Below are 14595 nucleotides of genomic sequence, written 5' to 3' on the forward strand. Positions count from 1 at the left end.
GAATTACACAAAATAATTTTAGCATCCAAGTACAAAAAAAGAAAATAGAAAAGTAAAATTTTTCTCCTCAAAACACAAGAATTAAAGAAAGAGCAATAAAAAAAAATAAGTTTGAAGTGACTTTGACCACTTGTAGACCCATCTTCAAGAATGTTCAAGACTTGGGTGAAATATGGGAAACGGGTTTAAGTACACATATTGATGAGCACTGAAAAATGTATAGAATTGTTGAATCGTTGTATTGTATGCTTGAAACTAATATAACACTGTATGGTAATTATACTTTAATAAAAAATAAATTAACCTGCAGTTTAAAAAATAAAATCGAATTGAATTAAAACGAATGTCCAAGATGGGAAACTTAGATTTCTAACAGTCTAATGGTGTCTCTTTTAGTTTCTAGGGATCAAAACTGAACTCAAAGAGTGGGAAGTTTGTTGTTCATACAATCAAACCTCAGTAACATTAGAAAGCACATAAGCAAACCAGGCACAAAAAGTGGTCCAGCAGATTAGACCTTCCAACAAGACTGGATTATGTCTGTAGCTGCTATTGGATTGTATCCTCGGAGCCTTGTACCAACAGTAGTTAATGAAATCTGTGGGAAGAGCCCTTTGATCTATCTTGGGGATTGTGCCCTTACTTGACCAAGCACTGCTGGCAGGTGGCCTAGTCTGGGCCAAGTGGCCACACCTGTGCTGAGGGAGAAGGTATTGTACTTGTCAATTGCAACCAAAACAACATGGCTGAGGAGGGGCCAGTGATGAGGAATGGAGGAAGGAGAAACAGTGTGGGTAAAGGGAGACAGAGGTGCCCTTTCTACAACATGCTCTTTCTACAAGACAGTCCTCTTTCTAGAAGAAAGTATTCCAGATTAGAAAAATTCAGCATTGTCCACTTCAGAATTCTATGTATTAAAGTCTAAATTTAAGGGCACCTGGGTGGCTCAGTTGGTTAAGCAACTGCCCTGGACTCAGGTCATGATCCTGGAGATGACGATTGAGTCTTGAATCAGGCTCCCAGCTCCAGGGGGAGTCTGCTTCTCCCTCTGACCTTCTCCCCTCTCATGCTCTCTCTTACTTTCTCTCTCTCTCAAATAAATAAATAGAATATTTTTTTAAAAGTCTAACTTTATACCATAAAAATGCCAAAGTGGATTGTGAAAATAAATGAGAAAAAAAAATCATTAAAAAAATAGACTTGTGGGGCCGCCTGGGTGGCTCAGTTGCTTAAGTGTCTGACTTTTGGTTTCTGCTCAGGTCATTTCTGCTCAGGGTTGTGAGATTGAGCCCTGTGTTGGGCTCCAAGCTTGGCGTAGACCCTGCTTACTTTACACTTCCCCTAGCTCTTTCTCCCTCTCTTAAAAAAAAAAAAAAAAAAAATGTGTGATAAAAATGTTTCTATTTAGAATTTTTTTTTCTACATCATCAAAGTAACTGAAGAGCCTTAAACAGCCAAGGAAATTTGTCCTGATAAAGTCTTTTTGTTTTTCTAGTAAAGTTCCCTGTTAGACATTGGCATTCCCCAGAGTGGTAAGAACCTCCAAATCTCGTTCGAAATTAGCATCATCTATCAGGAGAAAATAAAAATTTATTGATGCTTTGTGTTCATGAATTTTTCTTCAATATTTGAATAGTAAATGCCAGTAAAGAAGCAGTCTGATTTCAGAAGCTTCAGTCATCACATGTAGGCTATTGGCAAAAGTGCCGTATCCATTATTCTAACCTCATGAATCTTTTCACGTATTAGCATCCTTTCAGGAATTTATTCCTGATTATCCACTGTATGCTCTGGGAATGCTTGATCACCTGAGACAGACACTGTCCTGAATTCTTGGAGCTTCTATTTACTGAGTTTGAACCCAGACTTAACAGAGTCATGGTGGATGTGACAGAGAACGTTACCTGTAAACTGAGACCTACAAGAGGAGTTCTGTGTGCAACATGGCTTTATCCCACATATGAGAGGAAAGAAACACTGAAACATGCTGGCGTTTATCAATTTGGCAAATTTTCAGCACTGGGTTTGCAGCTGGCTTGAGAGGAAAGCATAACAGCACACATGGCACATGATTTATATATTCTTCATCCTTTAAATGTGTCTTTCTAAGAGGTGGGTACTTAAGAAATGTCTAATCATTCACTTAACAAGTGTTGCTAAACTTCCAACAAGAGTCTCATATATTGAGCTTATCTGATCAGGGTTTCCTATGTCAAAATGTTCAGGTTAGATGGAAATAAAATATTGTGAACATTGCTGAAAATTCATTTAATCACTTCATATTTCTTGAGCAACTTCTCCATGTGAGGCACCATAGGAAGCAGTGAGAACACTAACATAATCTTAGCAATCATAGTAATAGCAGCAACAGGCATGTCAGAAGCATTACCTTTGAGTCTCAGGTATCTCGTTCAATAGTTGGGGCAAGTCACTTAACCCATCTCCCTTCTCCATAAAATGCAGCCAATAATCCATGCTTACCTCATGGGTTTATTGCAAGGATCTCTTAAAACACACACACACACACACACACACACACACACACACACTCCAATTGCTAAGCTACAGAACGTTATACACATAATTGGTATGTTATTGCAATTATTAATATACCATTTTATACTTCTGAAGTATTTAGTGTTTCTTCCCATTCTTCTGTATATTGCTTGTTCATAGAAGATCTATCTTCTGTCCCTTGTTATGTAAAGGGAAGGCATTAAAAGTCCTCCAGCCATTCTCCAGCCAGTAGCTGACTCATTCTGATCTGCCAGCTTTATCAGCCCCTCTTAGCCCATCACACAAGTAACTTGCATCGTGGGATTTGAATAACTGCTCCAGACTCTCACTGTCTGCTAAGAGGAATGTGTGCCAAAATACTCAGGCAGGACTTGCTTGTAGGGTCACATATACAGGGTGAAGAGGGAGAGGGCTCAGCCAGTGCCAGGAAGCAAAACAAGAGGACACAGGAAGCAAAGCAAGAGGACACAGGGCTCTGTTACATTTCCCATTAACTTCGTTGATATGGCCCTACTTGACCTCTCCTTGGCTGGACCTCCCTCATGCCCCACTCAGCCAAGGGAAAGGCTGCTAGGTCTCCCAATGACTCTGATCACATGTGGACTATGTGTTAGCATACAAGGGGGAGGTCTGCTGGGTACTTGTCAGAGTGGCCATCCACAAGCACTAATAAGGCACATTTGAACCCAAAGAACTATTGTGCTTTCAGCAACCCTGTGGCTATTATTAAATATAATTTTTGTTAGTAACCAAATTCAAGTTATTGCTTTTAATTGGGCAGTGCAATTAGCAATTCAAGAATCCAACTATGACTTTCCCTCAAGAACTAATACTTAGGCCTTAAAAAAAGGAAAGAAAGAAAGAAAGAAATGTCTCCATTATAGAAGTTGGTATGTGCCTGGGGCAATGCCTGCAATTCTGAGGTGATTTTTTTGAAAACATGCATGACTTTTCCAAGAATACTAATAGATTTCACAAAAGGATCTTTTCATTTTCACTTATTTTTAATCAGTCTTGATGAGGTATATTGCTGTAATCGGGTTGAATAGTGTCCCCAAAATACTGCCGCCCCCAAATTTAACTCTACCTAAAACCTCAGAATATGACCTAACTTGGAAATCAGTCTTTGTAGGGATAATCAAGTTAAAGTGAGGGGGGCTCTAACCCAGTGGTCAGTGTCCCTTTAAGAAGAGGGCAGTCTGGACTCAGAGATACGAAGAAGAAAATGCCATGAGTAAATGGAGCAGAATGGGGTTATGTAGCTCTCAGCTGAGGATTGCCTACAGACACCAGAAGTGGAAAAGCCAAGGAAAGATTCTTCCCTGGACCTTTCAGAGGGAGCAGGTGCCTGCCACACTTTGATTTGGAGCTTCTAGCTCCCAGAACTCTGAAAGAATAAATTTCTGTTGCTTTAAGCCACCAGTTCGTGGTACCTTATAATGGTAGCACTAGGAGACTAACATTTCATAAAATAATATGCACCAGTTTTAAGTGTGCTATCCGATGAGTTTTAAAAAATATATACTCTATGTAACTCCTACCAAAATCAAGACAGAGAATATTTTTATGAGCCTAAAGAGTTCTCCTTTGGCCCTTCCCATTCAACTCCCCCCCACCCCCCAACCCCGTTGCCTCCCGGCACAAACCCAGCCTCAGAAAACTTCTGGCTGCTTTCCGTCAGTAGATCTATTCTAGAATATCATAGAAATAGAGTCACATAGTGTGTACTTTTCTATGCCTAGCTTCTTTGCATTCAGCCCAGTAGTTTTGAGATCCCTCCCTGTTGTGTGTAGCAGTCGTCTGTTCCTTGTTATTGCTGAATAGCTTTCCAGTGCATGGGAACACCCCAATTTGCTTATCTAGTCCCCTGTCGATAGACATTTTTGTTCCTCCTGTCTGAACTATTATGAATAAAACTGTTAAAATATCTAAACACAAGTTTTTTGTGTAGACATGTTTTCATTTCTCTTAGGAAATTTCTAGGAAAGTAAGATCATACAGGCCATTCGGTACTTCTACATTTAATTTTATAAGAAACTGATGAACTCTACTTTTTTTGTGTTCCCACCAGTAAGTTGTGAGAGCTCTGGTTGTTCACCTCCTTACCAATAGCTGATATTGTCAGCCTCCTTAACTGGAGCCATTCCATCGGGTGTGTAATGATATATCACTATGGTTTTAATTTTCATTTTTCAGTGGTTGAATATCTTTTATGTGCCATTTGCTTATCTTCTGTTTTGAAGTCCCTATCTAATCTTTTACTCATTTATTTAATTGGGCTGTTTATCTTTTTATTGAGTTTTAAGTGTTCTTTTTTTTTTTTTAAGATTTTATTTATTTATTTGATGGAGACACAGCGAGAGAGGGAACACAAGCAAGGGGAGTGGGAGAGGAAGAAACAGGCTTCCCGCTGAACAGGGAGCCCAATGCAGGGCTTGATCCCAGGACCCTGGAATCATGACCTGAGCTGAAGGCAGATGCTTAACGATTGAGCCACCCAGGTGCCCCTGAGTTGTAAGTATTCTTTATAAATTCTGGATCAGTGCTTTGTCTGATATATAAGTACGAAAGGTGTAAACCACTGATACAGAGTGGCTTACAATTTTGAACTTTACCATAGTGTAACATGACAACAACAGACTCACTGACAGTTGTTCTGGATCCATCCGCCATTCCTTTCTTCACTCTCAGTGTCATATTCGATACATTACGTGAGATAGTCGATACATTATTATAAACCAGGTTTTGTGAGAGATGATTTTCCCAATTGTAGGCGAATGGAAGAATTCTGAGCTTGTTTAAGGGAGTCTAGGCTAAGCTATGATGTTCGGTAGTCTAGATATAGTAAATGAATTTTTGACTTAAGATATTTTCAATTAACAATGGATTTATGGGGACATAACTCCATCATAAATCAAGGAAGATCTGTAGTGGGTTACTTTTTCCCAATCTGACTTTCCCTTTCTTTTCTTCATTGTGTATCTCAAAAAGCAAAAGCTTTAAATTTTGATAAAGCAAATTTATCAATGTTTTTCAATTATTGTGTATGTATTTTATGTTCTGTGATATCATGGAAAAATATGTTAAATATAAATATAAATGATATTTATTTTATATAAATATGTAAATTATATATATATACACATATATATGTATATATATCCAGTTCTTGGGACAGAGCTCCCTAAATCCTTGGAATTCCCTAAGTGATAAGATTGCTAAGAACAGGGGTGCCTGGGTGGCTCAGTGGGTTAAAGCCTCTGCCTTCAGCTCAGATTCCAGGGTCCTGGGATCAAGCCCCGCATCAGGGTCTCTGCTCAGCAGGGAGCCTGCTTCCTCTTCTTTCTGCATGCCTCTCTGCCTACTTGTGATCTCTCTCTGTCAAATAAATAAATAAAATCTTAAAAAAAAATAATGCTAGGAACAGCTTTCATTCTAATATTTGGTCTTTGTTTCCAGTTCCTTATATAGGACTCCTGAAGCTCTTATAATTTCCTGGGTGAGAGGGGTTCTTTTGTCTAATGTGGTAATTCTGAGTGGGCTACTTGATAGCTCCTGGACGAGCTGGTCACTGGAAGACCAAGCCATGATTAGAAGCTTGGAATTTTCAGCCCTGTGTCTTTTTGACTTGAGAAGGGAGAAGGGTTGAAATGGAGTTAATGATTGATCCTACCTAGTGATGAGGCTTTCACATAATCACAAAAGTATGGGGTTTGGAGAGCTTTTGGGTACACATGGAAATGCTAGAGAAGGGGATATCTGGAGTGAATCTCTGTGTCCCTTCCCACAAACCTTACTATGTGCAAGGTTTGCAAGGTGCATCTCTTCTTCCTCTGTATCCTTCATATCCTTTTATAATAAACCAGGACACGTCAATAATTTTTTTCCTGAGTTCTATGTGCTGCTGTAGCAAGTTAATAAAACCCAGGAGAGGGTTGTTGGAACATCTGGCTTCTAGCCAGTCAGAAACAGAAGTGATGATCCAGACTTGTGACTTGCATCTGATGGAAGTGACGACAGTCTAGTGGGACTGAGCCTTTGACCTGTGGGATCTGATATTATCCCTAAGGAGATGGTATCAGAATTGAGTTAAGTTGTAGGACCCCCACCTGGATGTCCTACATGCATAATTGCTTGGTGTGGAATAAACTCACATCCATTTGGATTCACAACCAGAAGTGTCAGAAGTGAAATATTATGTGTAAAAGTAAAGAAGAGACACACAGGAGGAAGGAACGGAGGTTTTATCTAACACAAGAGGGAAAAACTGGACAGTTTCTAATATATGTCCTAAGAAATTTTTTCTACCCCAAGCCTACAACTATTTAGCCCTGTTTTCTTATAAAATGTTTCATAGTTTTAGCTTTATATTTAGTTCTATGATTCACATAAATTTAATTTTTATGTATGGTATGAGTTATGGTCAAGATCTACTTTTTTTCATATGGATATTCAATACTTAAAGGAACATTTATTTTAAAAATAGACTTTCTTCACTGAATAACCTTGGCATCTTTGTTAAAAAAAAAAAACTCCATCAACTACATATGTGTGGGCCTATTTTTGGACTCTGTTCTGTTTCAGGGATCAGGAGATCTTTCTTTTTCTTTTTTTTTAACATAATTGGTCTTGACAATGAACATGTTAAAATAACGCTTCTTTATTTGTATGCTGATCAGTTCTACAAATATTTAAGAACCAATTTATGATCATGACATTATACCAGACTCCCTGAAGTATGTAAAACTGATTAAGATGAGATCACAGTTTTCAAGAATGGTATACTTTTAGAACATGGTCCAGAATGCATGTATTGATATGATTATATCTGTGTGGAGTTGGGGACGGGTTGTTGGGAGATGGGTTTATGATCCACTGGGATTTTATTCAAAATATGGTGTATGTGTGCCTTTGTGCCTTAAAAGTTAGATTCTCAAAGGAGTAGGAGAAACGGTACCCCAAAGGACAACCTATCCTGCAGATAAACCTACTGTGAAGGATCAAAAAAATGTTGCTGTCACCTCTCCCAAGATGCATAATAGCAGAATTAGGAATAGCGGAATTAGGAATGGTTGAAAACCAGTTAACTGATGTGATTTTTTTTCTTCAAAAAGTCAGTGCACTGACTAAAATATTTTCGTTGCTCTTTTATGGACTTGAAACAAAATGGTTTGCATTTATAGACAGGTAATCTGATATCATTTCTTTTAGATAATTCTATAGCTGAGAAGTTTCTAGTCAATGTACTTACTTACTAGTCTTCTCTGGCCCATAACAGGTATTTTCTCTGAGCTGATCTACTCTTGGTGTGTTTCTGAAACATCAAAGGAAACCAACCTAAATTCTCATGTCAAAAACAAATCCACAATATGGATACTTAATTAATGTTGACAGAAGATTAGCAGTAGCAAGTTCAATGATATTTACTTAAGAAATGAAATTGAGATATTCAATGACAACAGCAATTAACAAAAAGCATATAAGCTACAGTGCAAGATAGCAATTTCTCTTCTATCTTATTGAAGTGCAGCTCAAAGCATGGCATTACTATGGACCAAATGTCCCAGAAGACACACATGAGTATAATGAATATCTATGTGCTTCTGGAAATAGCTACATAAAAATACTAGTTTGGGGGAGAATAGAAAGTTTGTTTTGTTAGAGAAAAATAATGCAGATTTACATATCATTCTGACCTCTGTGCCTATATGGCATTTAATATCCTTGGGTTAAAATCTCCCTTTCTGTATTCTTCTGATGAGACATTATTTCAGGTCTCTGACAATTATATTAAGCAGTATTATAAATCTTGAATTTTTCTATATTAAAGTAGGCTCCATACCTGTTCTACTGCCTCAACATGATGTTCATCTTTCCACAAGGTAATGTATAGAATCTATATAATTTTGGAGTGTATCTGTCATGAGGAAGGTCCCAAACCATACCTCTGTCACTAAGATATCCTCTCTTGTCTATGGAGGAATTCTCAGAGATTGTAAAGAAAATAAAATGTATCTTCTGAGAACAAATACTACGTAATTTATGGGAATGTTTTCTTACTACTCTTCTTTCTTCTAATAACACTCCTCTTTCTGCCTCTGTATCTTCTGAGGGTGATGAGATGTATACCTGTTTTGAAGTGTCAAGACAGAATTTGGAAACAAATGATGAAAATTTAGGCTGAAGTAAGTGGGTTCTTATGTACCAGTTAAGTTTTTTTCCAGTGTTAAAGAAGATTTCTGATTTGGGCATGAGCTGTCACACTGTGATCCTCCCTACATGAGGGTAATTAGGACAATACTCCAAAACAACCACCACTGATTGACTTGTGCTGTCTTTAAGTAGTGCCATGTTCCAGGGGCCACTACAACCATAGATCCTTTTGTCAGTAAGTGAAATTAATTAAAACAGTCATCCAACAGTTATTTCTGAATGTAGTCCAAAATTTTATTTCTGCTTAGATGACTGAATACAATTTTTTTGAAAGGAAAAAAAAATAACCCAATGCATATGATCTAAACATATTCTATATATAGAAAAAACTTCACTGATTGGAACCACTGGGAAGAAACAATCATGATTAGTATGAAACCAAAGCAGTTATGTAATATTTGCAGGAAGTGCAGGTTATTGACTTTTAAGTAAATATAGTAACTTGAAGAAGGTTAACAAATTGTTGTCAAGCAGAATTCTTTGATGATTGTCCTAATGAATGGATAAGTAGACTGCTTTCAAAGGAGCACAGCAATTATTTGTATGTTAATGGTACTTCTAAATGTGCTTTAAATCAGGCAGTCCTACAAAATAGGCTGAACATTTGCCTTACAATCTTAATTGTACAATTAATTTGCTTAGCTATCATTTGATTTTAAATATACACATAGCACGAAGTGAATTTTATATAATCTAAATAAATTCTCCATCCCAATACCCAATGGTTCCAGATTTCAAAATAGGCAATCAGAATTAAAGAGGTTCATGATGATTCTGACTGTTCTTGATATTTCCACATAAGTTGTATGAAGATAGTTTCTATAGGTAGTTGTCTCTTAGGAAAAGATGGCTTAAAGGTCCATGCTCTGGGAATCACCATTTCTTTGGAATACACATTTTTACATATTATCAAATAACAAATTATATTGACAGGGTAGAGGCGAATTCAAGTTTGAAAACAGGCAGACACCAGTGCAATCCCAGCTCCAAAGCCAGGAGACAGTGATCTTAAGCCAGGTATTTAACTTCCATAAGCCTTAATTTCCTAATTTGCAAAATGGGAATCACCATGCAGAAAGGTTTATAAAGGATGAAAAGAGTTGATTATAAAGTTCCTTGCATAATGAGCAGCAGACATTAGATAGTCAGCAAATGGTAGCTAATGCTCTTTTCAAATTGTTGGTTTTGTGGCTGTATTATAGAAAAAGAAAAAAGAAGAAAACAAAAACAAACAAGTAAAATAACTGATGCCCCTCCCAGACATGCAGAGGCACTGAACATTTCTAACATGCAATTTTAACATTTGCTCTAAACTCAGAAAGAAATTATGTGGAATGTATAAATTTGTCAAGCCATGCACATGAATAAAAATTAACATTTTATGCTTTCAAGTTATTAGAAAAATAACACATGAATGGCTGAGAAACTATGAAATGACCAGACTTGAACAAACTTTCCAACATGGCAGTCAGTCAGATTTCAGAAGATAGTAACAAACACTATCTTGTTGTCATCTTTATCTGCTGAGTTGATTTACTCAAATAAAATTCACATCATTTGGCTATATGAATGCCTAAAATGAATAAAATTTATTAGCACCAGGGAGAAATGTCATCTTTTTGTATATAAAATATAATATCCTCTCTTGACCAATAAAACACCAACCCATGATAAATTTATTAGAAAACCACCATTTTAAATTCAGGCTGAAGCTTTAGCACATGCTATTTATCATGAGTTAGTTTATTCTCCCATCATATTGCTCTATGTATAAATGTGATCTAATAGAAAATGCTTTTATTAATCCCCTCTGACATATTCCACTAAAATTTCCAAGGTCTGTGAAACACAGAGACCAAGTGGTAGTTTAGAACTCATTCCCAAGTCTATCCTCAGATCATTGTTTAGAAATAATAGCAGAGAAATAGAACATTTGTGCAGAATAATGGTCACCTGCTATTGAGTAAGGTTGGAATAAAGAAATAAGTTTTTTCAAATCAAAAAAGGCAAAGCAGGGATGTTTATTTTCAAAATGGAGATCTTGTTTCTCTGAGAATGTTCTCTTTGCCACTCACACATCATTTTGTTTTCATAAATTACAACAAAAATTCTCTTTCAACTTAATCTCTTGGAATTGCCATGCGTTTGACTCATGAAGGAGTTAATCAAATTTCGTACGGCCCTGAGGAACATAATTATACCTGAGATTTACCTTCTCTCTTGGTCCACTGTTTATACATCTATCATGGTCTTTTTGACGCATCAACCTGGCTACACTACAGTCCCCTGTCAGTTGGCCAAGCACAAATGCAGGTGTGAAGGTATTCTGTAGATGTGATTACACTCTGTTATCAGTTGACTTTAAGTAAGGGTGAGCCTAATTCAATCAACTGAAAAGTCTTAAAAGTGGATCTGAGCTCTCTCTGAAAAGGATAAACCAAGCCTGTGGTCAGCACCTTCTCTGCCTGTGCCTGAGAATTCCAGGCTGTTGTTCTTGATGGCCTAACCTACTAATTTCCAACTTGGCCACCCAGCCCCACAATCATATGAGCCAATTCCTTGCAGTAAATCTCTCAATAGACATTTCCTACTGATTTCTGTTTCTGTGATTGAAACCTGACTGATTCCATACACATTTTGAAAATCCCTATTCAAAAATTCATCGTGAGATTGGCCCAGTTTATTACAATAATATGAGGTCTGGAGTTTATAAAACTACTTATTTATCATATATATTTTTAAAAAATCTTAGAAATGATTGATTAGCTGCAATCCATTGAGTATTTAAGTCTATTAAATTCAGTATTTCTGAATCCAGCCTACTAACATATTCTTCTAAATATGGGAAAATGTGACCTCATGAAGGTTGGTGAAACCTTTTTTAACCAAAGTTATGTGTGCTAATGCCTCAGAAGATGTTAACCTGATACATAAACTTTCTAACTATAGAGTTGTGATAGCCTTTTGATGTGGACCAAAATTCGAAGTTTAATCTCAGATTCCATCATCTGATGCCCTTTGGTAGCAAGAATAGATCAGTTAATAAATGTGGGGGTATATTTATAACTGTACACTCAGAAAAGAAATTCAGCAGACTCATAACCACTGACATACTAGTCTTACTTTAGGCAGGGTCAGTTCCAATATTTATAAATAACTCTAATTTCTTTAATTATTAGCTTAAGGCCAGAAGGCCTTAAATCATTTAACAGCAAAACAGTTTTTGATTAAAAAAAAAAAAATGAACACTAAATTGCCATGGCTGATTTTCCTTCTGCTTTCCATCTGATGGTCACAGAACATCCCCCTAAGAATGAAAGTGGGTTATACTGCTCCTGTCTGACAAAACTCATCCATCCCCTATCACTCCACAAGGTAAGTAGCACTTTGGATCCAAACACTCCTATTAATACTGATGGTCTGTGTCTATGTAAACAAGTGTATTTTCCTTCATGTGTACAGTTTTCACCCTTCTTCTAGAATTTGGCAAGTGTGCTTTTTTACTCTCTTTCATTTTGTAACTTAGATCTTGAGAACTTGGAATGTTCAAATGTTGCACCTGCAGCTCCTTGAAAGCAAACGTTTCAAATGTTAAAGAAGATTGATGAGACTGGAATAGGTAATTCAGGCCTGAAAACACAAAAAGAGGCCAAAGACGTAGAGAGAATATGCCAGTTGCCTTCTGACCTCATTAGTTTTTCTTGTCTGTTGAAGGCAAATACCAGATAAATTCTGAAGCAAGGTGGAACAAGAAGAAAATTAGATTCCTGCTACTGTTTCTTCCATCAGTGCTAATTATACATCAATTCAAAAATAAAACATATTTTAATTGGTCTTTAGAGACTATAAGGAAACAAAAGCATATTTACTTTTAAGAGTAATTTCAATTTCCTTACATTGCAATTCATGGGAGAGACCAAGGCTTAGCTAACTTTGTTGGAATTTGTCAATTTATAGAAAGAGAGCTTCTTAACCAAATATATGCCTGTGTCAGGGGATATTGGGTTATAAGCAAAAGAAACACACTTAAACCATCGTAAGCAAAAAGGAGTGTTCATTATAAGAGTATTCAAATACATCACAGATCCCAGGCACATCATAAAACCCCAAATCCGAAGAAGTCAGAAGCCTAGCCAACCTCTGACTCCACTTTTCCTGAAGCAGATGAAATTACTACTCTGTCTTGCTCTACATATCTTCTTCATCCTTTCCTTCTCCAGCAGAGCAACTTTCCTTTTAAGGACATTGATATGATCATCTTTGTCTTGCTTTACATGATCTTTCAAGTTAAAATGCTAACAGACTCTAGCCAGAATTTCTGAATCCCAATTTTAATCGTTTCATATAAATAAATACATACATACATAGCTTTGTAAATAAATCACCTGATAAAATCAGCCCACCTTGGGTCCAAATCTATCTCTAGTTCAGGGCACTTCCATTTGTAGTTTTGGCTAGAAAAGCAGGGATCATGACTCAGGATTTTCCAAGAATAAACCTAAGAAAAGAAGGTGGAAAGAGTAGTTTTCAGTGAAAAAAAAAAAGTAAGCTGCGTGGGTAATCTTAAAAGATGTCTATCCTATAGAAGTACAAATAGAATCATGACCACTGAATTTGGGAAAGCATACATCCCGATAGCCTGAGAAATTTCTAATTTACCCCTGTTGTTCCAGTATAATGATAAATAGTACAAATTCTCTTTCACTCAAAATAATCTCAATTTGGGTGATAAATGTAGGTGTGACAGATATTTACTGAATCAAACAAATTTATTTTTATTACAAGGTGATTTTGATAAACGATGTTGGTTAAACAGGCTGATATGTGACATGACTCCTTTCCATTACAAATACATCTAAATAAATTATTAAATACATAAAGTGATCTCAAAGCAGTGACTTGGAAGTCAGTAGATCTGCCATACCTGACCCTGAGACATGTGACAGTTATAGAAATATGGGATTTCAGAGAGCAAAGGGACTCCCAACCATCAGAATAGTTGGGAAAGAAATCTCACTGTGAGGAATCTGTTGACATCAAGGTCTGCTGTCCTTTCTGAATCTGGGCTCCCTGCAGAGACTCTTGAGAGAAGTGGTCAAGCAGCTGGTGAGAAACATGAACACGGACCAAGCTTCACTGAGTGGAGAAAAATGTATCAAATGCCCTTATTTCACCTGACCCATCTGTTTCTACACTGGTATTTATAATGAGACTTTCTTATAAATTCATAGAGATGATCAATTTCTCCAATATATAGTATATAAGACTCTCAGGAGTTCTTTCTTGCATTTTACCTAACTATAGAATATACTCTGCTACCAACTGAATCGCTCACATTGAGAAGGTCAACTACCCTTCTTATACAATGCAATCTTCCCTTAGGAAGGTATTGAGTCATCACCAATAACAACAAAATCACAGTATTTAGTAGTAAATATCGAAGTGAGTAATTTGGGCTCAATTTGCTTTCAATACAAACAAATAAAAATGTGTATTGGTTCACTACAAATTCACATTTTAATTCCAGCATAGATGTCAAATAAGAAGAATTATTCTGGATCCCCTGAGTTGGATGGCATTTCTCTCAGAGGAGAAGCCAAATCCTAGTAAGGCTTATGTTTAAGCCTCCTTAGCAAAGAGAAATAAACTTTCAATAATTAAAGGTAATGAATATACACAATCACCCTGAGACACGCACTGCACTCTTAAGTCAGTTTAGACAAGAGATCCTGGGGAGACATTAGCACTGATTATCATAGCATAATTAGTCTTTGGCAAGTCAAAGGGAACTAGTTTTGACCATTTCCTCAAACCTGATTTATGTTGCCACGTTCTAGCTCCTTCTCCTGTACTCTTTCTCCAACT

Source organism: Mustela nigripes, chromosome 8, assembly GCF_022355385.1.
Source record: "Mustela nigripes isolate SB6536 chromosome 8, MUSNIG.SB6536, whole genome shotgun sequence".
Classification (NCBI taxonomy): domain Eukaryota; kingdom Metazoa; phylum Chordata; class Mammalia; order Carnivora; family Mustelidae; genus Mustela; species Mustela nigripes.